The sequence below is a fragment of the Solea senegalensis genome, linkage group LG4, assembly GCF_019176455.1.
Source record: "Solea senegalensis isolate Sse05_10M linkage group LG4, IFAPA_SoseM_1, whole genome shotgun sequence".
In the NCBI taxonomy this organism is placed as follows: Eukaryota; Metazoa; Chordata; class Actinopteri; order Pleuronectiformes; family Soleidae; genus Solea; species Solea senegalensis.
This window is the reverse complement of record NC_058024.1, coordinates 6441344-6459830: the sequence shown is the minus strand read 5'-3', so window position 1 is coordinate 6459830 and position 18487 is coordinate 6441344.

Below are 18487 nucleotides of genomic sequence, written 5' to 3'. Positions count from 1 at the left end.
GTTGTCATGGCTACGTTCAACATTTTGGTCCTTTTTTTTCTTTTTCCAAGACAGTGAATTGCTTTAAAATGTCCCTCAGATCTGCACAAAGAGATCTTCAGTTTGTTGAAAACCAAATTTAAAAAGGTATATGGAGCCTTCATTTAGCATCAAAACTCAGAAGATAAATTAATTTGTGTCCATTGTGAGCTATAAACATGGCGGTTCTTTGTAGAACTGACCCAGCTCCTCACATTAATATAAAAGATGTACAGTATTTTGGGGTAATGAAAAACACTATTCATTCAGTGAAATGATTATACACATTCCTGCTATTATAAACCAATTTCATTTAAATCTTAGACTCTTATATCAGGAGACAATGTAATATATATCCAAATATTAAAAGAAGGCTGTAAACATTTCAACCTTGTAAGTAAGTCATTTTTTATACTGTTTTTTTAAGGGTTTTTTGTCTGACACTGTGTGTCAAGTTTATTCTGGTTGATAAACTAGAAAGGAACAAAATTAAATTAGTTAAACAAATAAGTGACTGCAATCAGGAAAATCACTTGAACCAAAATCTTTTATGATCGTTAGCTAGGCCATTTAATAAAACACTGCAGTGTCTATTTGCTGATTAATGGGGTAAACTATGTATTGTTCATTCTAGTTTTACCAATCAATTTCATGTTATGTCAAATATTATTTAAAATTAGATATTAAGTATATTAATATCATTTCCCATTATGACACACTATTGTTAACTATTTAAATGATCTAAACAGATTTATTTAAAAGATATGAAGCATATTTAGTGCTTTAAATTAATTTACCTCCCTCGCTATTTGATGAATTATGAATCCTTATACCAACCACTCCAAATTCAAGCAAACACTAGATCCCTGCATATTTTCCCCAACTCAAATGAACAACTCTACACAATCTCATCACATTGCCAATTCAGTTTCAATAGTTCGTGATTAACCTCTCTCTCTACATGCATCGTGCCAGGAACCTGAGTCGCCACAACCTACCCTCTGATCAGCAGTGTTGGGTAGTAACGCCATTACTTTATTCAGTAACTAATAATGTAACGCGTATTTTTTTAAATTCAGTAACTCCATTTCCGTTACCAAACGCTGCGTTACTCCGTTCCTTTTGGTGAGGTTTTACAACGGCACACAGTTCCCATAACATTTTAGCTATCAATAAAGTTTAATTGAATTGAAAAACAAAGCACTTGTCGCCCTCTAGCGTCCCACACGTAATCAAACACGCGCCATGAAGAGGACTGGACATGTCGGCATGATGGCGAGCGAGAAGGGGAAGATAAGTTTCTCCCCGTGGAGGTATTCACATTATTTTCAACTGGAGAGCAGAGGGAAAAACAACATTTCGGTAACTTGTCGATTGTGTCCCGGTTCAAAAATACTTTCTACGGCGAACAACAGCAACAGCAATCTGCTGAAGCACCTGGAGAAGCGACATGCTTCGATAAAGTTAGCAGCTAAGGTTGCTAACGCATCATCCGAGACACAGCAGCGAGCACACACCCACTCCACACAAGCAGCAGCGGTTGGAGTTCGGACTTCGACAGACGGACCCATGGCCAGGCACAACTTGATAAAACAATAGCACGGTATGTTTAATTGTTTATTTGAATCTCTTTTAGCAATATCAGGCTATTATTCCAAGAGTCCAATGGTAATATTTTACAGTTAAAAACACGTGTTTTTCCCCCTTAGATATGTAGTGGAAAACATGCTACCCATCTCCACGGTGGAGGACCCTGCTTTCAGACAGATCATCAGCATGGTGCCGTGCACAGGTAATAATAATAATAATAATAGTAATAATAATAATAATGGAGTGGAACTTGCATACAAGCAAAACATACGTGTTGCTATGGCCACCGTCATTGTTTACCGCGCCTCTTGATTGTTTGTATTATTCAGAAGTACAGAACCGAATTGATGGCTAGAGGGGAACTCAATCAATCAATCTTTATTTAATGGGAGCATTGGAAAAACATTTTACAGTAACTAAAAGTTACTTTCTCAGTAATGCATTACTTTTTGGTATAACTGAGTTACTTTTTTACAAAGTAACTGTAACTAGTTACTATTTTTCAGTAACTAGCAGAGGAAAGGGTACTAAAATATTCTACTCATGTAAAAGTACCACTGGCAACATTTGACTTTAGTACTAGTAAAAGTAGTGGTCTAAAAATATACTCAAGTTAAAGTAAAAAGTAGCTTGTTTAAAATGTACTTATTCACTTTTTTTTTAACAAGGTTGGGGTTCTTGTGTTGTGCAAAAAGGGTAAGGGGACACAAATCTCACATGAACTGTTTTTAATTAAAGGCAAACATTTACAAATGAAAAAGCTGACAAAATATAATATGGAAACACTGAATGTATCAGTCAACGTGGATCCAAGGTCACAAATGCTTTAACTTTCTCACTCACTTAGGGACCTTAATTAGCGCCACATCACATGTCCTCATTCACCTGTCCACATCATTCATTCACCTGTCCTCACCATTCACCTGTCCTCATCATTTATTCACCTGTCCTCACCATTCACCTGTCCTCATCATTCATTCACCTGTCCTCATTATTCACCTGTCCACATCATTCATTCACCTGTCCTCATCATTCATTCACCTGCCCTCATTATTCATTCATCCGTCCTCATTATTCATTCACCTGTCCACATTTATTCACCTGTGCACATCATTCATTCACCTGTCCTCATTATTCACCTGTCCTCATCATTCATTCACCTTTCCTAATCATTCACTGCCAAAGTTTTTTTTATTGAAATTCAGGCCAACATTGTTTTTAATCAGTAACTGATGTGATTTAAAATGTAGCAAAGTACAATACTTCCCAAAAAACATACTTAACATACAAGTAAAATTACACATTTTAAAAATTAATTAAAAAGTAAAAGTACACTGATGCTGCCCTTCTGTGCTACATAAACATGTCTAAATTTACCCCAGAAATAAAGAAAATAAACAGTCATGGTGCACAGTGACATCAATCAATAAAAAGCAATCTTCCCTCAGCTTCTCCCTCTCATACTCACTGTAAAAGTGTTTGACTTCACATTCACAGTAAATTACTGGCTATTAGCTGCATCGCTCTCACAGCAGATTACTGTGTGTACATTTACATTAAATGGCTGTCCCATATACTGTACTTTCACAGTAGGTTACTGTGTCATTTTATAGAGAATTACCGTAAATTGACAGCTGTTACTGTTACTGTCACATCACTGTAATTTAACATACACTATATTTATGTTTATTTGGCCATATTTTTCTTTTTTGAATACCACATTTTTTTACTTTAGCCTTGAGGCATTTTCCAGTATGCACACTATATTCTACTGTAAATCCTGTGGACACATCCTGTGGTGTGTGTTTATAGGTCACATATTCAGGCTTTTTCTCGTCTTCATATGTTGTTGAGTCAAAGTTATGATTCATTTCACATCACATTTTTAGTAGTGATTGAAAGTAGCAACAATTGCGCAGAAGTCTCAAAATGGACTGTATTTCTCTTCTTTTTGTTCATAAAAATGAGCCAAGTGAACTTTGAACTGCGACACATTTTTCAGATTTCACAAATTCAATCCAATTTGAAACATTTTGAGTACAGATTTCCTAGGTTGTGCTGATATAAGTATTTAGAGTCAACAGAGAATATTTTTGTATTAAAAGGCCAATTCATTCTTTGCTCATATTTGGGTAATGAACTGTCGCACAAATATACTTTTACCATTAAATAATGTAATTACAGATCAGGAGCTCTGGCAAAGGTTATTCTATCTTTTGGGCACTAGATGGAGCAGTTTGACTATTTATGGAGGCGATGTTGACGCTCTGAGTCCAGCGACGGACAGATTCAGCACCTCAGTGTGAAAGAAACATCAGAATGAACACAATTATTTCACTCAGGAAAAAAAACCATATGTTGATATTTGCTGTACTGCTCTTTATTTCTGGGATGACAGTGTCAAAAGGATTATTTATTATATATTTCATACAAAACATTTTGACTGTTAAAGCAATGAGCGCACACACACACACGCACACAAAGACATCCCATTATTTGGCTTATTTTTTGGAGGCCAGACATTTTGAAAACCTCCCTTTTTTTAAAAAAAAAAAAAACAATTGTGTGTTCTAACATATTATTATATTGTGGACAGTATTGCTATCGTTGCTAGGACAGATGAAGAGGATTGCCATCAAATTAGCGGTCACCTTGATCATCAGAGGGAATGGAATATTTTATAAGAAATATAAAGAGGTTCATAAAAGCTCTGCAGTCTGTCATGGTCATCTCCTGATAAAAGACCCAATGTCCAGCGTTGGCTGATTATGCATATTAATGACACCTTGAGAATTCATCACAAAAAAATCTTTTCTTCACTGGGCGAGGAGGGCAAACGGTAATGAATGGTGCAATTTATTCACTTTTGTAATAATGCCTTTAATCAGGACAGAAACCTTCATGGAGGCTGGAAGGCCACGTTGCTCGGACTCTTGAATTATTAACGTAATCCAGTTTTTTTTATATGTAATATGATCACTTAACCACAAAAAAAAACATTACATCTTTCTCAAGAACTAATGAGTCCATGAGCTTGAGAATATTTGCTTTATAATTAATGGTTAATCAAAACTATTGATTCTCCACGCTTTGTCTGGCAAAGCGCGGCTTTTATATTTGCAACCGTGCACGTTTTCATCAACTGGGCTGCATGTACTGGCCCAGTGTTACACTCGGAGACAAGCTGCACTGGGCTTTTGTTGAAGTGCTCGAGATACCACAAAGAAAAACTTCAAACAGGCGTCTTGTTTTGTTCTATTCTTCTGGGCAAGCTGATTACAGTTAAGGATAAAAGTTGTTCCTATACAGTAAACTAATGCGGGGAATCAGAGAGCACTAATTAAGTCATGGGGGATCCAAGGCGGTCGGCATGGATGTGTTCCCCAACACCCAGACCATGGGGGTTTACTGAGCACTTTACAGCCCAACAGCAGTCGGCATCAAACGTGTTTATTGTCAGCTGAATGTCCAGTGAAGGCATGAACCGCTGGATCTGCAAAGCCACCTGGGGGAAAAAAAAGGAGCAGGAGCTGCAGCTTCTTGTAGGGCTGAGCACTGATATATAGGCTCTCCATCTCACTACTCTCAGCACGGCTTAGAAAGTGGCTCTAAATGCTATCATTGTCTGAAGTGAACGCGGTGACTCACTGTGTTACAGAGCAGAGAGTCCTGTGTGTCGGCCACGTACGACACATGCACCTCGCTGGGCTCTGCACACAATTTAATTGTCAACACAATGGAACAGCAAATTACAAAAAAAATATTTGAAAGTGGACTTTTACTATTTAATTAACAGTAAATCAGATTGTGACTGTTTTTCCCGCTTCCTTATTGTGATTAAAAAAAAAAAATTGTGATTTTTTTTTTTAATAATGAATATCTCCATGAACCTGCCTTTTGAGGTCACTGTCAGCATCCGCGTGTTGCAGTATTTAATCTTCAAAAAGAATGGATACTTTACTCTGTTGAAGTGTTCATCACAGCTCTGAACCTTGGTACTGTATACGTGTGTGTGTGTGTGTGTGTGTGTATATATATCCACTGTAAACTACACATACACAGAATTTGCTTATTCTGGCCTTCCTTAACTTTCCTTTTCATGATGCTGGCTTTGAGAAAGTGACCTTGTGTCATTAACCTGGCCTTTATGTGCTCTTTCATTTGCTGGATGCATATTTGTGTGTGTGTGTGTGTGTGTGTGTGTGTGTGTGTGTGTGTGTGTGTGTGTGTGTGTGTGTGTGAGAAATTTCTTTCATATTTCCACACCTTCTCACTACACACACCGTATATTTTAGCGACGAGAAGGTGTATCAACATCATTGGCAATGTCGCTTAAAGCGCTGAAACACACATGCAGTTTGTTGTTTTGTTTATCTGATTTGAATCCCCTTTTTTTGTTGTTGTTGTATTATTATTATTATTGTAATAATAATAATGATGCGGGGGCCACTCTGTTTGCATCCTGCAGCAAATTATATATAAATGAGTGGGAAGGGAGTCAGTGGGGAGGTGATTGAAATACAGTGTAAACAAAATGTTCCTGTGCATTTTTTTTCTTTTTGTTTTCATACGAGCATCAAACTATGTCTTATAAGATTTACTTGTACCCATTTGTTGTGGTGCACACGTGTGTGTGTGTATGCACACGTGTGTGTGTACGCACACGTGCGTCCACACAAGCAGGCCCACACTTTTACTAACCCCTTTACTTATTATTGGGAGGGCCTGTCCGACTGCCTGTAACCACCTGCAAATTACAATTTAGTATTCCAAGAGTTAAAACTGTGTTCTTTCAACCCTTTGTGTGTGTGTGTGTGCAGCGTGTGGTTGAAACCAGTTGGAGCTAGCAAGGGGCCCTGTGTTTTGTTCTGTTCCACATCAATGGGGCGCAAGCGGGTCCGGGCCTGACAGCACCCGGATTTTCAGGCTTCTACCAGACTCTCTCTCTCTCTCTCCTCTCCTCCACCTCCCCGACACACACACACACACACACACACACACACACACACACACACACACACACACACACACTAGTGCACGCACTCACACATGCACACACTGCACGTCCCCCTCTAAAGCCCCCAACCTGGGCCCCTGCCTGAATGAGAAGGGTATTCCCTCAGCCTATAGGCAAACTTCACACACACACACACACACACACACTGAGCTAAAGGAAAACAATATTAACCCTTTGAGTGCTGTGCTGTAATTAGCAGGTGGTGAAGCCTCAAAGGTTTTTTTTTTTCTCTCTGCTGTGCACCCGTTCATTTCCATAGACAAACTGGAATGCATGTGTTTTAGAGAGATGGTAAATTCTCACATCAGGAATCTCTCTCTCTCTCTCTCTCTCTCTCTCTCTCTCTCTCTCTCTCTCTCTCTCTCCCCCTCTCTCTCATACACACACAGGCACAATGTGTTTGTGAGATGTTAGGATACAGTTAACAGAAACCAGATGCTCCTCTGTGTGTTGCCAGTAATGAAAGTGTGTATCCGTGGCGACAACAAACAGTTATTATTGTCCTGCTGTTTGGACAGCTCCCAGCCCGCAGCATCTCTGTTTACTATTAACTTAAACCTAGAGAGAGAAACAGGGCGAGGAAGAGGAGGAGGAGAGCAGAGGCAGACACAGACGCACGTCTGAGTGAATACAAAATGTGACATATTAGAATACAAGTGGTTCAGCTAATGGTCTCAATCTGTCAAGTGCGTTCATGTCGATTTGGCTGCTGTTCTCCGAGCGGCCAGCAGGTGGAGTAGTGGACAGCAGGCAGTCAGAGAGGGAAAAACGAACCAACTTTGACCCAGAGTTGGCCTTTAGGCTGAAGCGTTTCGTTACATCAGTGTCAGTGAGTCCCATTAGAAGTGGGGTGGTCTTGTGTGGTTTAGTGTGGGGGCTTAAGTAGCTGCCACAGGTTATCACCCTGCAGTGGGATGTGAGCCCAAAAACTACAATCACACAGGAAAGCCACACACGTACTGTATGGAAAACACGCTGCACACTCACACCTGCATGCTCAGCTTATTTCCCCCTCCACCGTCTCCAGGACTGAGCTCGCTGCTCGGTTTCCGCTGTTAAATTACAGACATCTCTGTTCCCCCGACGCTCGGGTTCTGGCGCTTCCGTTTTTTAAATGTCAGAACTCCAAGTGAGTCGTTCTCCTGGGCTGGGCTGTGGTCCAGAGAGAGGCCTTAGCAGTCCCAACCAAAATGTTTTTATTGACGGGCAAAAGCAGTCAGCCCGACAGCACCGATTGGCTGTAATTGGTCAGTGGTGCGTTTGAAATACCCTATGTAAAGTGGCAGCCTTTAAAAGGTATACACACACACACACACACACACAATCCTATTTCTCCCCACCCGCCGCCTTAAGGGAAGCCAGATGGGCCACAGGGAAGCAATCACCCCTCTATTTGTCTTGGTGCTGATCAGGTTAGTGAAGTGTTTTCAGTCCTGGCCAAGAGTCCACACACACTAGAACCGCCTGTTGTCCCAGTGGCTCAATGAGCGGCACGACTCCAGCTGACTGGCCTGGTCAGACTTCAGTGGAAGGAAAGAAACAATAGAACGGTCGGTATATCGGGATTAATGCTCTATCAGGGGCAATAAAGGGCAGATGTAACAGTTTTTGTCAGTTACTGTCTCGGGCTACATCCACACCGCTCTGTTTTTGTTTAAAAATGCATAAATCATGCTGCCTGCCGTCCACACAACCTCCATTTTTTTTGGACAACTAGCATGACATCGCCTACGAGAATCTGAACTCCTGTTTTGAGGCCTGGCTGACACTGGACCTGCAGTACCGTTAAGGGCCCACTAGGGGAACGTGACCCACACTTTGGGAATCGCTGCTCTGTGGTTTGAGAGCCCCAAAAACCTGCACTCACCTCTAGATGTGTTTGTATCAACAGTGAACAATAAGCTCCATTAAACTTTCGGTTTGTCAGGCTATTTAACACATAATCATAAAAAAACCAACCCGTACATGGTGACATAGTGGCTAGCACTATTGCCTCACATCAAGAAGGTCTGAATTCAGTACCTGGTCTATGTGAAGTTGCATGTTCTCCTCGTGTGTGTGTGTGTGTGGTTCTCTGGTTTCTCCTGTTTCCTCCCACAGTCCAGAAACATGCAGAGGTTAATTGGACACTCACCGTAGGTGTGAGTGTAAGAGTGAATGGTTCTTTGTCTCTTATGGAGGATAAAGCAGTAGATAATGAAAAGGAGAAGTATAAATGTGGATTTCTTCTCATAAGGACCTAAAATATACAGTTTTTTTTATCAACCGATCCATGTTTCTGTAAAACATCTCCAAGTCAGTATTCTATTAAATACTGTGTTGCCCTGTGGTTAAAACATGTATTTTTTAAAAATTCTTTGGTGTCATTAACTGTGCACAAAATGTTGTGTTTATTATAATTTTTTTGTGTTATTTGTTTCATTTTCTTCACGCTCTGGTCAACATTCCTCAGCTCCTCTCCGATCACATACCTTGGTATATACAGTAGAACAGTATTTCTGATTTTCTTCCAAGTACAACTAGTGGACTCTTTTGCACCACTGGTGGCACACATACCACAGTTTGAGAACCATGGTCCTCGTATTTTAAAATTTCCTTTCTGTACAATATTGATCCCACCCTTAGAAAACAATGCAACGTATTTCATTTCCTTCTTTTTTAATATTATTTAATTCCTTAGTGCGTCCACCGTGTAATGTATCACACTGAAAATGCGTTGCGTGTCCATGGTTTTGTGCGTTTTCCTAATGCTGGTCCCAAGCCCGGGGAATAAATGGGAGGGCTGCGTCAGGAAGTGCAGCCGGAGTGAAACTCTCTGCCAAATCAAACACACACAGATCAGTGAAAAAGCAGGTGATCTGCTGCAGCAACACCTAGAGAAGGAAAAGCTGAAAGAAAAAAAAACACAAATCCAAAAAAACTTACATTCTTCTAAGTGTGGTTTTCATATAAGCCCCTGTTGGTTCTGACCACACCCTCACACATGCTTTTTTTTGCATGTTTTATTCATTGTTTTCTTGTCTCTATAGATGTGAAATGAATTAAATAAAACATATACTGTATGTTATAAAACACTGATTTTGAATAAAATGGAATAGGATAAATGTGAAAGTTTGATTTATACCGGGCCCAGTTGGTCTACTGCAGTGTAAAAGGGCAAGTGGATGACTCTCACACTAATGTGTACGGCTCACAAAGGAAGCTGGTAGCTAACATCTTTCATCTGTTGATATGGACACCACCATTTAGGGCTGGGTCAGTGGATGGGAGGTGTGGAGGCGACGGTGTTGTCTAACATTCCAGCCACTGAAGACACAGATGGTTTGGTTTAAAGTGCTGAAATGAGCCCCAGACCCCGGCGCAATGACAGTGAATGAAAGCCTCGCTGATGCACATACACAAGCGTACACATGCGGCCCCGGCTGCACGGGTTAATGGAGTGACGGAGTCCAGAAGGAATTTACTCAAGGACTTGGGGAGAACACTGTTAGGTAGCCCCTCAACTGCACAGCACAACTTCCAAAACGTCCGATGTTTTTCCCGCTGTAGCTTCATGATGACGCAGAGCAAACACGGATGAAAGTGCAGATCATGTAGAAACTGATAATGTAACTGAAATCAATGAAGATGATGTCAAATGATGGCTGTGAAACGTGACCCCGTTCCCACTTTGTCCACCTCCAGATTGGCTGGCCCCCCCATGAACCCTGACCCTTGACTTTGTCTGCCGCTTGTGACCTTGAGTGACGAACAGTCACCTCATCTCCTTTCTCAGACTTCTCCCTCTCTCTTTCTCAATTTGCCCATTCGTCTCCAGTGAGAGGCTTGGTGGGGAGGAGATGGAGAGCAGAAATGTCAGCAAGACATTAAACAGAGTGCGTCTGTGTGTGCTCTCGTGGTCCAACCTGTCTGATTTCCCTCTTCTCTTCTCTTCTCTTCACCACCCACCCCCCTCCTCATGTCTCTATATACGCTTCTCCGCAGAGCAATAAATTCATCCTCTTCTCTCCAAATCTCTTTGTCCTTTTTGCTCCAGCAACACGCTTATCACTTTTTTTCCACACATCCTCTCTGCCTCCCTTTGCCCTCATATTTTTTATTACATCCTGCGTCCAGGCCTGCGTAAAGTGTCAGCTCAACATAAAATTGTCGCACTCTGATATTTTATATAAATTCGTTGATCGCGACCTTTCCTGTGGCTTAAAAGGGAAAAACCAACCGTTTTAGAGGAAATTTCACACACCCTGATTCAACATAAGTCAACATAAATATGTGAAAAACTTTATAAGAGAAGTTGAAATCTCACTTTGTAAAAGGACATAGCTCAACAATTCTGTAAGTTATTGATAAAGTACCTCCTCTAAATCTTTTATTTAAAATGAAACAGAACGCCTGTTATCACCTACGTGGCTGTTTCCTCCCTTCTCCCAGTCTTTGTGCTTAGATTAATCAGCTAATGGAAGTCCATCTAATCTGCAACTTCCCTTGTGGGTAAATGATTGGTTTTGATCTTTGCCTCTGAAAAGAGGAAAAAAAGAGTGTTTTCTTGCCCAAAATGCTGAACCATTCTGGAGCACAGTTTGGCACTTTTCCATCAAACAGTTCTAGCGCGACTCTGCTCAGTTGATAGTACCTGCTGCTTTTTTGGTACCTGCTCTGGCGAGGAGTCCACGCGAACTGAGCCGATACTAAAATGTGACGTCAACAGACTGTCGGCCACGGATTGGTCAGAGAGTGTCGTCACTGGAGTCATGAGTGTGACGATCGACACAAGAATCAAACCGAACAATGTTGGACTGTAGGTGTGTTAAAACATTCAGCAAGGACATTTCTAAAATTTATGTTTGTATATATATATACTGTATGTATATGTATATGTGTATATATATATACATATATGTATATGTGTGTATATATATATATATATATGTATATATATATATTTTTATACAAAGTAAAGATGAAATGACAATGAAGTAAAATAACAAAAAATACAGAAAGAAAAACAAAAACACAAAACATAAATGCATAACAAAGTACATACATATATATATTAATATTCATAGATTTTATTAAAAGAATGCGGGGACTACCTCTTCCCAACTCCCAAGAAACCACCAGCACCACACGTTTTTTAAGGTTTTTAAAAACATGTAGAATATGTCTGGTCCACTGCAGCAGGGATGATCAGGCCTCTCGTACTGGAACCTCCTGTTCAGGACCAATCAGCTCCCAGGATCCACCGAGACACTCACACACACACGTTATTCAATCAAACACGCACACCTGCAAACCCATCTCACACTCGCATACAAACACGTACGCTGCGGTCGTAACAGGGCCTTCACCTGGTCATGGTGTGTGTGTGTGTGTGTGCTTTTTTTTGGTTGTTGTCTCTGAGAATGAGTCAGTGAAGGGACCGTCAAACCTCCTCTTTCTTCTCCTCTCTTACCTGTGGACACGGCGCAGTGGAGCACAGCTGAGTGCTGTTTATTTTATTAGATGTTTATTTCACTCTGTAAAACATGCCACTCAGGGACCTTGTGAAGCGATGCAGTTAGAGCCCGTTTTCTCTCTCTCTCTCTGTCTCTCTGTGTCTCTCTATCTCTCTCTCGCAGTGTAAACAGTGTGTATATTGGGAGTGTGTCGCTCACTGTGTCTGTGTCGCTGTGTAATCCATTCAGTCAGACACTGTAAACAACATCTCCACATGTTTATAAATACTGCCCGACCACTCTAATGAATTTATGGTAATGCCTTGTTCTGCTGCCTTGGCCATGTGTGTATTACATGTATTAGTACTGCGCTTTAGAGCACTGCACATATTTCACTCTTTGTAGAGTTGTTTTTATTTTTTTTTTATTATTATTTCTGATGAAAGCCTAAAAAAACCTCCTGACAACAACAAGCAGTGACTGACTGTCGTGGACAAATGCACCACAGCGTGAAGTCCATTAGCAAAGCAGCCCTGTTTTATTCCATTTTCCTCACTTCAGCTTACCACAGTTAGAGCCAATCTCTTAACAATGAAGCGTATTTGTTATATTTCTGTCGGGAGTTTGTTCCATCGATTCTGACTTTGATGTCATGTTGCAGAGACGGCCACAGCCGCTGGAAATGTTTGCACATTATTAAACTTCCCATTAACTCATCGGGGTCTCGTTTCATGTTTCCTTGCTGAAGAAATAAAGCGAGAGAGAGTGGGGGAGAGGGGGAGAGAGGGACATTGATTTAATTGCAAACTAAAGTTGACTTTCACTCATTATATACGTGGTGTTCTTTTCATCTGCCTCTCATAATGTGTCACGGGCCTCCGTGTTGCATTTTGAACTGTCGCCTTTGTCGTGGCAGACAATGTGACCAGCCTTAGTTGGAATAACACAAGTGTAAATAATCGATTTGCTGATGGATTAGTTCCATTTAGCTTTCCTCAGTTTCAGGGTGGACGCTCGCTCGCTGATCAAAGTTCCACAATGAGATCATGCTAACACAACCTGGCCACCAGCTGCATTTTCTGATTAAGGGCCTGTCCACACAGTGTAGGTGAATATGCACAGTCGCCACGTTTTTGGGAGCGGTATTTTTTGAAAACGGGACCCGGTGTGAGTGAGAAAATCTCAAAATGCCGTCCTTGCGGTTTTGTGTAGACAACGAATATGCTACTTTGGGAAAACGATGATGTCATAGTCCGAGCTCTCTCGCGCTGGCATTCGCTGTCGTCGTCATACTCCTGTGTTTAGAGGTTGTTTGACAGTGTGGCCAACTACTGAAAAGACGCTAGAATCACTAGAACACGTCCTGTTCTTCAGACACGGGGGGTGAAGAAAAAGCAAGTGCTGAAGATTAACTGAATCATAAAATAAAGGGAAGGAGAAACAAAACCTATTTTCACAGACACTTCTTTTATTGTTGTTCCGCACAGAGTCGGCTTCACTGCTGCTGATATGGCAACAAATTCACTAAGTTGGCAACACTGTTGTTTGGCCTTATAACTTGCTTTTTAACAAGTCTTATTTTCTTTCTTTTATTTCCCTTCTCTATTTTTGGTGTAGCAACGTCACAGCGCCACTCACAGGCCTGGCATATGTACTACAGCGTTTTGAGTCATTTTAGGAGGTTCACATCGATTTTTAAGGGAAACGATTTCAAATGGCAAAGAAAAAGATTGTTTCCGTTTCGTTCCGCGTCTGTGTGGACGTGGCCTAAGTCAGTAAAGTTTGCTGTAAATGGAGTATTATTATTATTATTATTATTATTGTTATTATTATTATTGTTATGAATAATAATAATTATGTTATTATTTGATATATGCAAATCTTGTTTGATTCCTGCATTTTTCAGTGGCTCTTGCAGGACATAACAGAGTAAGGTTATTTGTTATACATAGAAAGGTAGTGTGCTATACTTAAACAGATAGTGACTCGATTTATGCTATTCAGTGACTTATATTGTGTGTTTTGTTACTTTCATGTGCATGTGTGTGCGTGTGTGTGTGAGTGAGTGAGTGAGTGAGTGTCCGTTGCTCTCAGACTAAGCCATCATGGCTCCCCTCTCATCAGGCCAGACAGGTGTTATTACATTGAAATGAGAGCAGTGATGTATGCAAGTGTAATGTGGACCTGTCCTCTTCTGCTTGATGGAATCTGACGCTCCTCATTATTGTGACACGTCTGAGAAAAGAACAAAGTGCCGACACTTTGCCTCAAGTGCCGCTCATGAGGCATTATGAGGCATCCTGAGCACATCTCATGAAGACACTGACAGAAAGTGACACGCCACCACTCTGTCAAAGTGCCAACAAATCTGATGTCGTTCCTGTTTAGCGTTGATAAATTAAGTTTTACCCTCCCAAAAATGTATGCTGTGGTGTAGTATGATAAAAGCGGTGTCTGATATGACACTTGTTTTATTTGACATTTAAAACAGTGTCACCGGGTAGAACAGTGGCGTCAATAAACCACTATTAGACTCTTAGAATTAGAGTCGGGTCATACTGCTTTCATACTGTGGGTCATACTGCGTTCCACGTGTGTACACGTTAAAAAAAAAATCAGTCTATTATGAATCGATATCAAATCTTACAAATAAAGATATGGTATCGATTCATAAAAGGTTGATCTTGATATATGCCATTTCTCTTTTCTCATGTGCAACGCTCATCTAGATCATTTCAATTATCTTATTTATTTTATTGTGAATGATACAATTACCAAAGCCAAGGCATGTCATTGTTAAAAAACACAAGAGAGAGGAGCATGAAAAATGTCTCAGAAACATGTATAACCCTCTGGAGATGAAAAAAGGGAAGAGGGAGAAAGCAGAGCGACAAAAGAGAAGCACTTACTGCTTTATTAGTGTCGTTGATAAAGGGACCCAAAATTCAATTTTGCTTAGGGCCCCCATGAAAGCTGTTGATAGTCACGTTAACACCTGAGCCTGCAGATTTGTTCATTACTTTACCAACAGTCCGGCTGCTTTGTCCTTCTGGGCTCCTGTAGAAACAGCAAGGCCCTTGTCCAAAGTGCATATGACAGGCTATCATTTTAGTGCTGCAAAAACTTTTATAGCTATGGGTATGGGTAGTCCAGTCAAATTGTTTTGGCCATTAAACCCTCCTAAAATCTCATCCTCACATCCGTCCATCGTCTACTGTTTTATCCTCCACATGAGGATCGTGGCTCACTGGAGCCGATCCCAGCTGACACAGGGCAGAAACCCTGGACAGGTCGCCAGTCCATCGCAGGGCAAACACAACCATTCCCTCTCACATTCACACCTAGGGGCTATTTAGAATGTCCAATTAACCTCTGTGGGAGGAAACAGGAGTACCCGGAGAATACCCACGCAGGCCCTTGTTCTGATCGGGTCAGAAATCCAGGTCTTTTTGCTGCAAGGCACCAGCGCTCACCACTACGTCTCAGTGTGGCCTGACACCAGACGAATGAAAAATAAAGAAGCAAATCCCAAATTGTGTTCAGTAAAAGAACAAAAAGCTTGTGCTGCAGTTTCACCCAGTGCTGTTTGACAAATGAAATATTATTGCACACAAACAACTTCTTTTGAAGCTGTGTTTCTGACATATTGTTGTCTTAAACGGCAGCTTTGACAAGGACAGGCGTTTCTGGGGTTTTTTCTCAGAGCACTGAATCCATCCACCTTGGGGACAACTTTTCATTCAGGTCTTGGTTACTGATCTGATCAAAGCTCGCGTCGTTATTGTTAATTAACAAAGCTTTGATTTGTTGTTTTCTCACTCGGAGCAGTGTTTGTCGAAACCTCAGAGAACAGAGAGCAAACCCTTTTTTTTGTTGTCTCTAACACACTGCGGCGCGGCGCACTCGACTTCTGTGCCACTGTGATCGCACAATGAGACGTGATAAAATAAGAGACAAAAGATAAAGGCTTCCTTTTTGTCACACGTGGAGAGGAAAGAAAAGTGGGGAGAAAAGAGAAAGAAAGGATAAACCAAATACAACCACTTTACAAAGCAGCAGTTATTTTTTTATGCAGGGAAGGTTTGGCCCTGAGGAGAGGGTCACTCAGGCTGTTTGTTGCTATGTCACTGGAGGTTTGTGTGTGTGTGTGTGTGTGTGTGTGTGTGTGTGCGCGCCCGTTTACTCGGACCAGTTTACATTTTTACTGGGAATTTATTCTCATAGCGTGTTTGTTTGTACGTTCACGTCATGTAAATGTCTTGTTATAAAACCATCCAGCAAAGGTGCTCATTTAAAAATGTCGCACGGAGACATGTTGTGTCGATCGTACCATTGTATCTGCTGTGTTTCCATCGTGGTACGGTTTCGGTTTGGCCGTGGCTCAGGCTTGCGTTTCAACTGAGAACAGTACCTTTGCTTGGTAGGCGGGGCTTAGGCTGTGCCCGATTGCCGATGCAGCCGCATACGTAGCGTGACGTCGTAAACTGTGCGACGCTAACGGATGACGACCTTGAATGTGACACAACAGACAACAACGGTGGAAATCCAGCGGCTGTTTGTCAAGTTTCATGGGCGTTGAAGAAACACCGGTCGCAAGGTAGTGAGGTTTTCAGTTGTGGAGGTAGTCTAGCTCCACCCTGACTGGGCTGTACCATTTTACTCTGGTACCCCAAGTGAAGGGTGCCAAAAATGGACTGGAAAGGGCTGGTTATTTTGGTACTATTCCTAATGGAAACCCAAAAAAACCCAAAATGACCAGTAATACATATATGTGTAAATATTCCATCATATCCTTTTAATAAGTAGTTTTCTGTGGATTTTCAAGGGGACAAGTCTGTGGCAAACCTCGGATGTTTTCGGAACCAAAAGTAGGTCGAAAGCACTTGTCAGAGGCACAGGACTGGTCGAGTTTCCCGTTTTAGCTTTTGTCTGCGCCACATGTCTGTGCTGGTGACATCGTAGTAGCCACAAGAGGTGGCGCTGGTTTGTAAATCGATTTACCCCCCGAGCAGATTGTCCATTAATATTGCAGATATGTTGTGGTAAAATTACCACCTACCCATGTAAAACTAATCCTGCCTGAATACTGCTTAAGTTACTTAAGTTAAGTTACAATTAATTATTTCTCATGTCCTTTTAGCTAAGGTTGTTTAATGTCATGCATTTTCCCTAACGGATACTTCACTTTCATACTTTAATAATCAATAGTCGGTTGATTGTGAACCATAAATAACAGAAACGCACGTCTTTGTCTCAGTTTGAATTTTAAAGGTTGTACATTAACAGCACATCAGTGACGTGACATCCATGTAATGAATCAGAAACAAAAATAATAGCCTCATAAAACAACGTGCTAATTGCTTGAAATGGCCGCTAATTATAAAACATATGTTGCACTTCTTTAACTGTGAATTAAAGTGCGTGGCTCTCAGCTTTTTATGCTGCTATTACAGCGTTATTCAGCGTGGAGCAGCTCTGTGGGTGCTGTAATCTGACATGGCTGTTGAATGAGAGCCATAATCTTTACAAATACACAGTATATGTTAAACAGTTGTGAAGTCTTAGCTGTGGATTTGCCGCTTGACACAAAGTGGCATGATCACTGGAGATGAATTTGTCATTTACATCTTGTCACCTTGAAATTAATGAGATGCCACAAGGGGAACGTTTGCAGGAGCTGGTGCCACTGGGGCCACTCCTCAGGTTTACACAGACATGACCTGCCCTGCCAGGCTCTCTGTGCCTGTGCATATCAGGGATGTGTGCTCTCTTTCTCTCTCATTCTCCTTCTCCCATGACACCTATTCATCAAGCTTTGTCCATTTTTGAACAATGACACCTGAATGACACAGCGGAGAGGTGGCTCGTTCGCTCGCCTTGTCCTTTTCTGTCAGAGATTATAGCGGAACTTTGCCAGTCTGGTCGCGTTTTTGTCGCGTTTAAATCTACGGCGCTCCCCCTACAGTTCCGGAGTACATGTTGATGTTCAACACCACCTTGAACATCCATCATCAACAGAGCCGGCGAACACAAGCCGTGAAGCCACGTCCGTGCTGGTCGGCAGTCTCTGTTTTTCAATTCTCGCTCGGTCAAACAGTCATTTCCTCTTCCTTGCTTCCTCCCAACATGGTTTTCTCCGATCCACGATGAATGTCTAAAACAGTGTTTCCCAAACCCTGGTCCTCCGGGAACACTGCCCTGCACGTTTTAGATGTTGCCCTGCTCCAACACACCTGATTCAGACGGTCAGCTCGTTAACAAGCTCAGCAGAAGCCTGGTAACGAGCTGTTCATCTGAATCAGGTGTGTTGGAGCAGGGCAGTGTTCCCTGAGGACCAGGGTTAGGAAATACTGGTCTAAAATAATGCTATCGCTGCCTTGATCTTATAGCCAGTACCTGACTAAAAGCCCTGATATACTTCCCAACG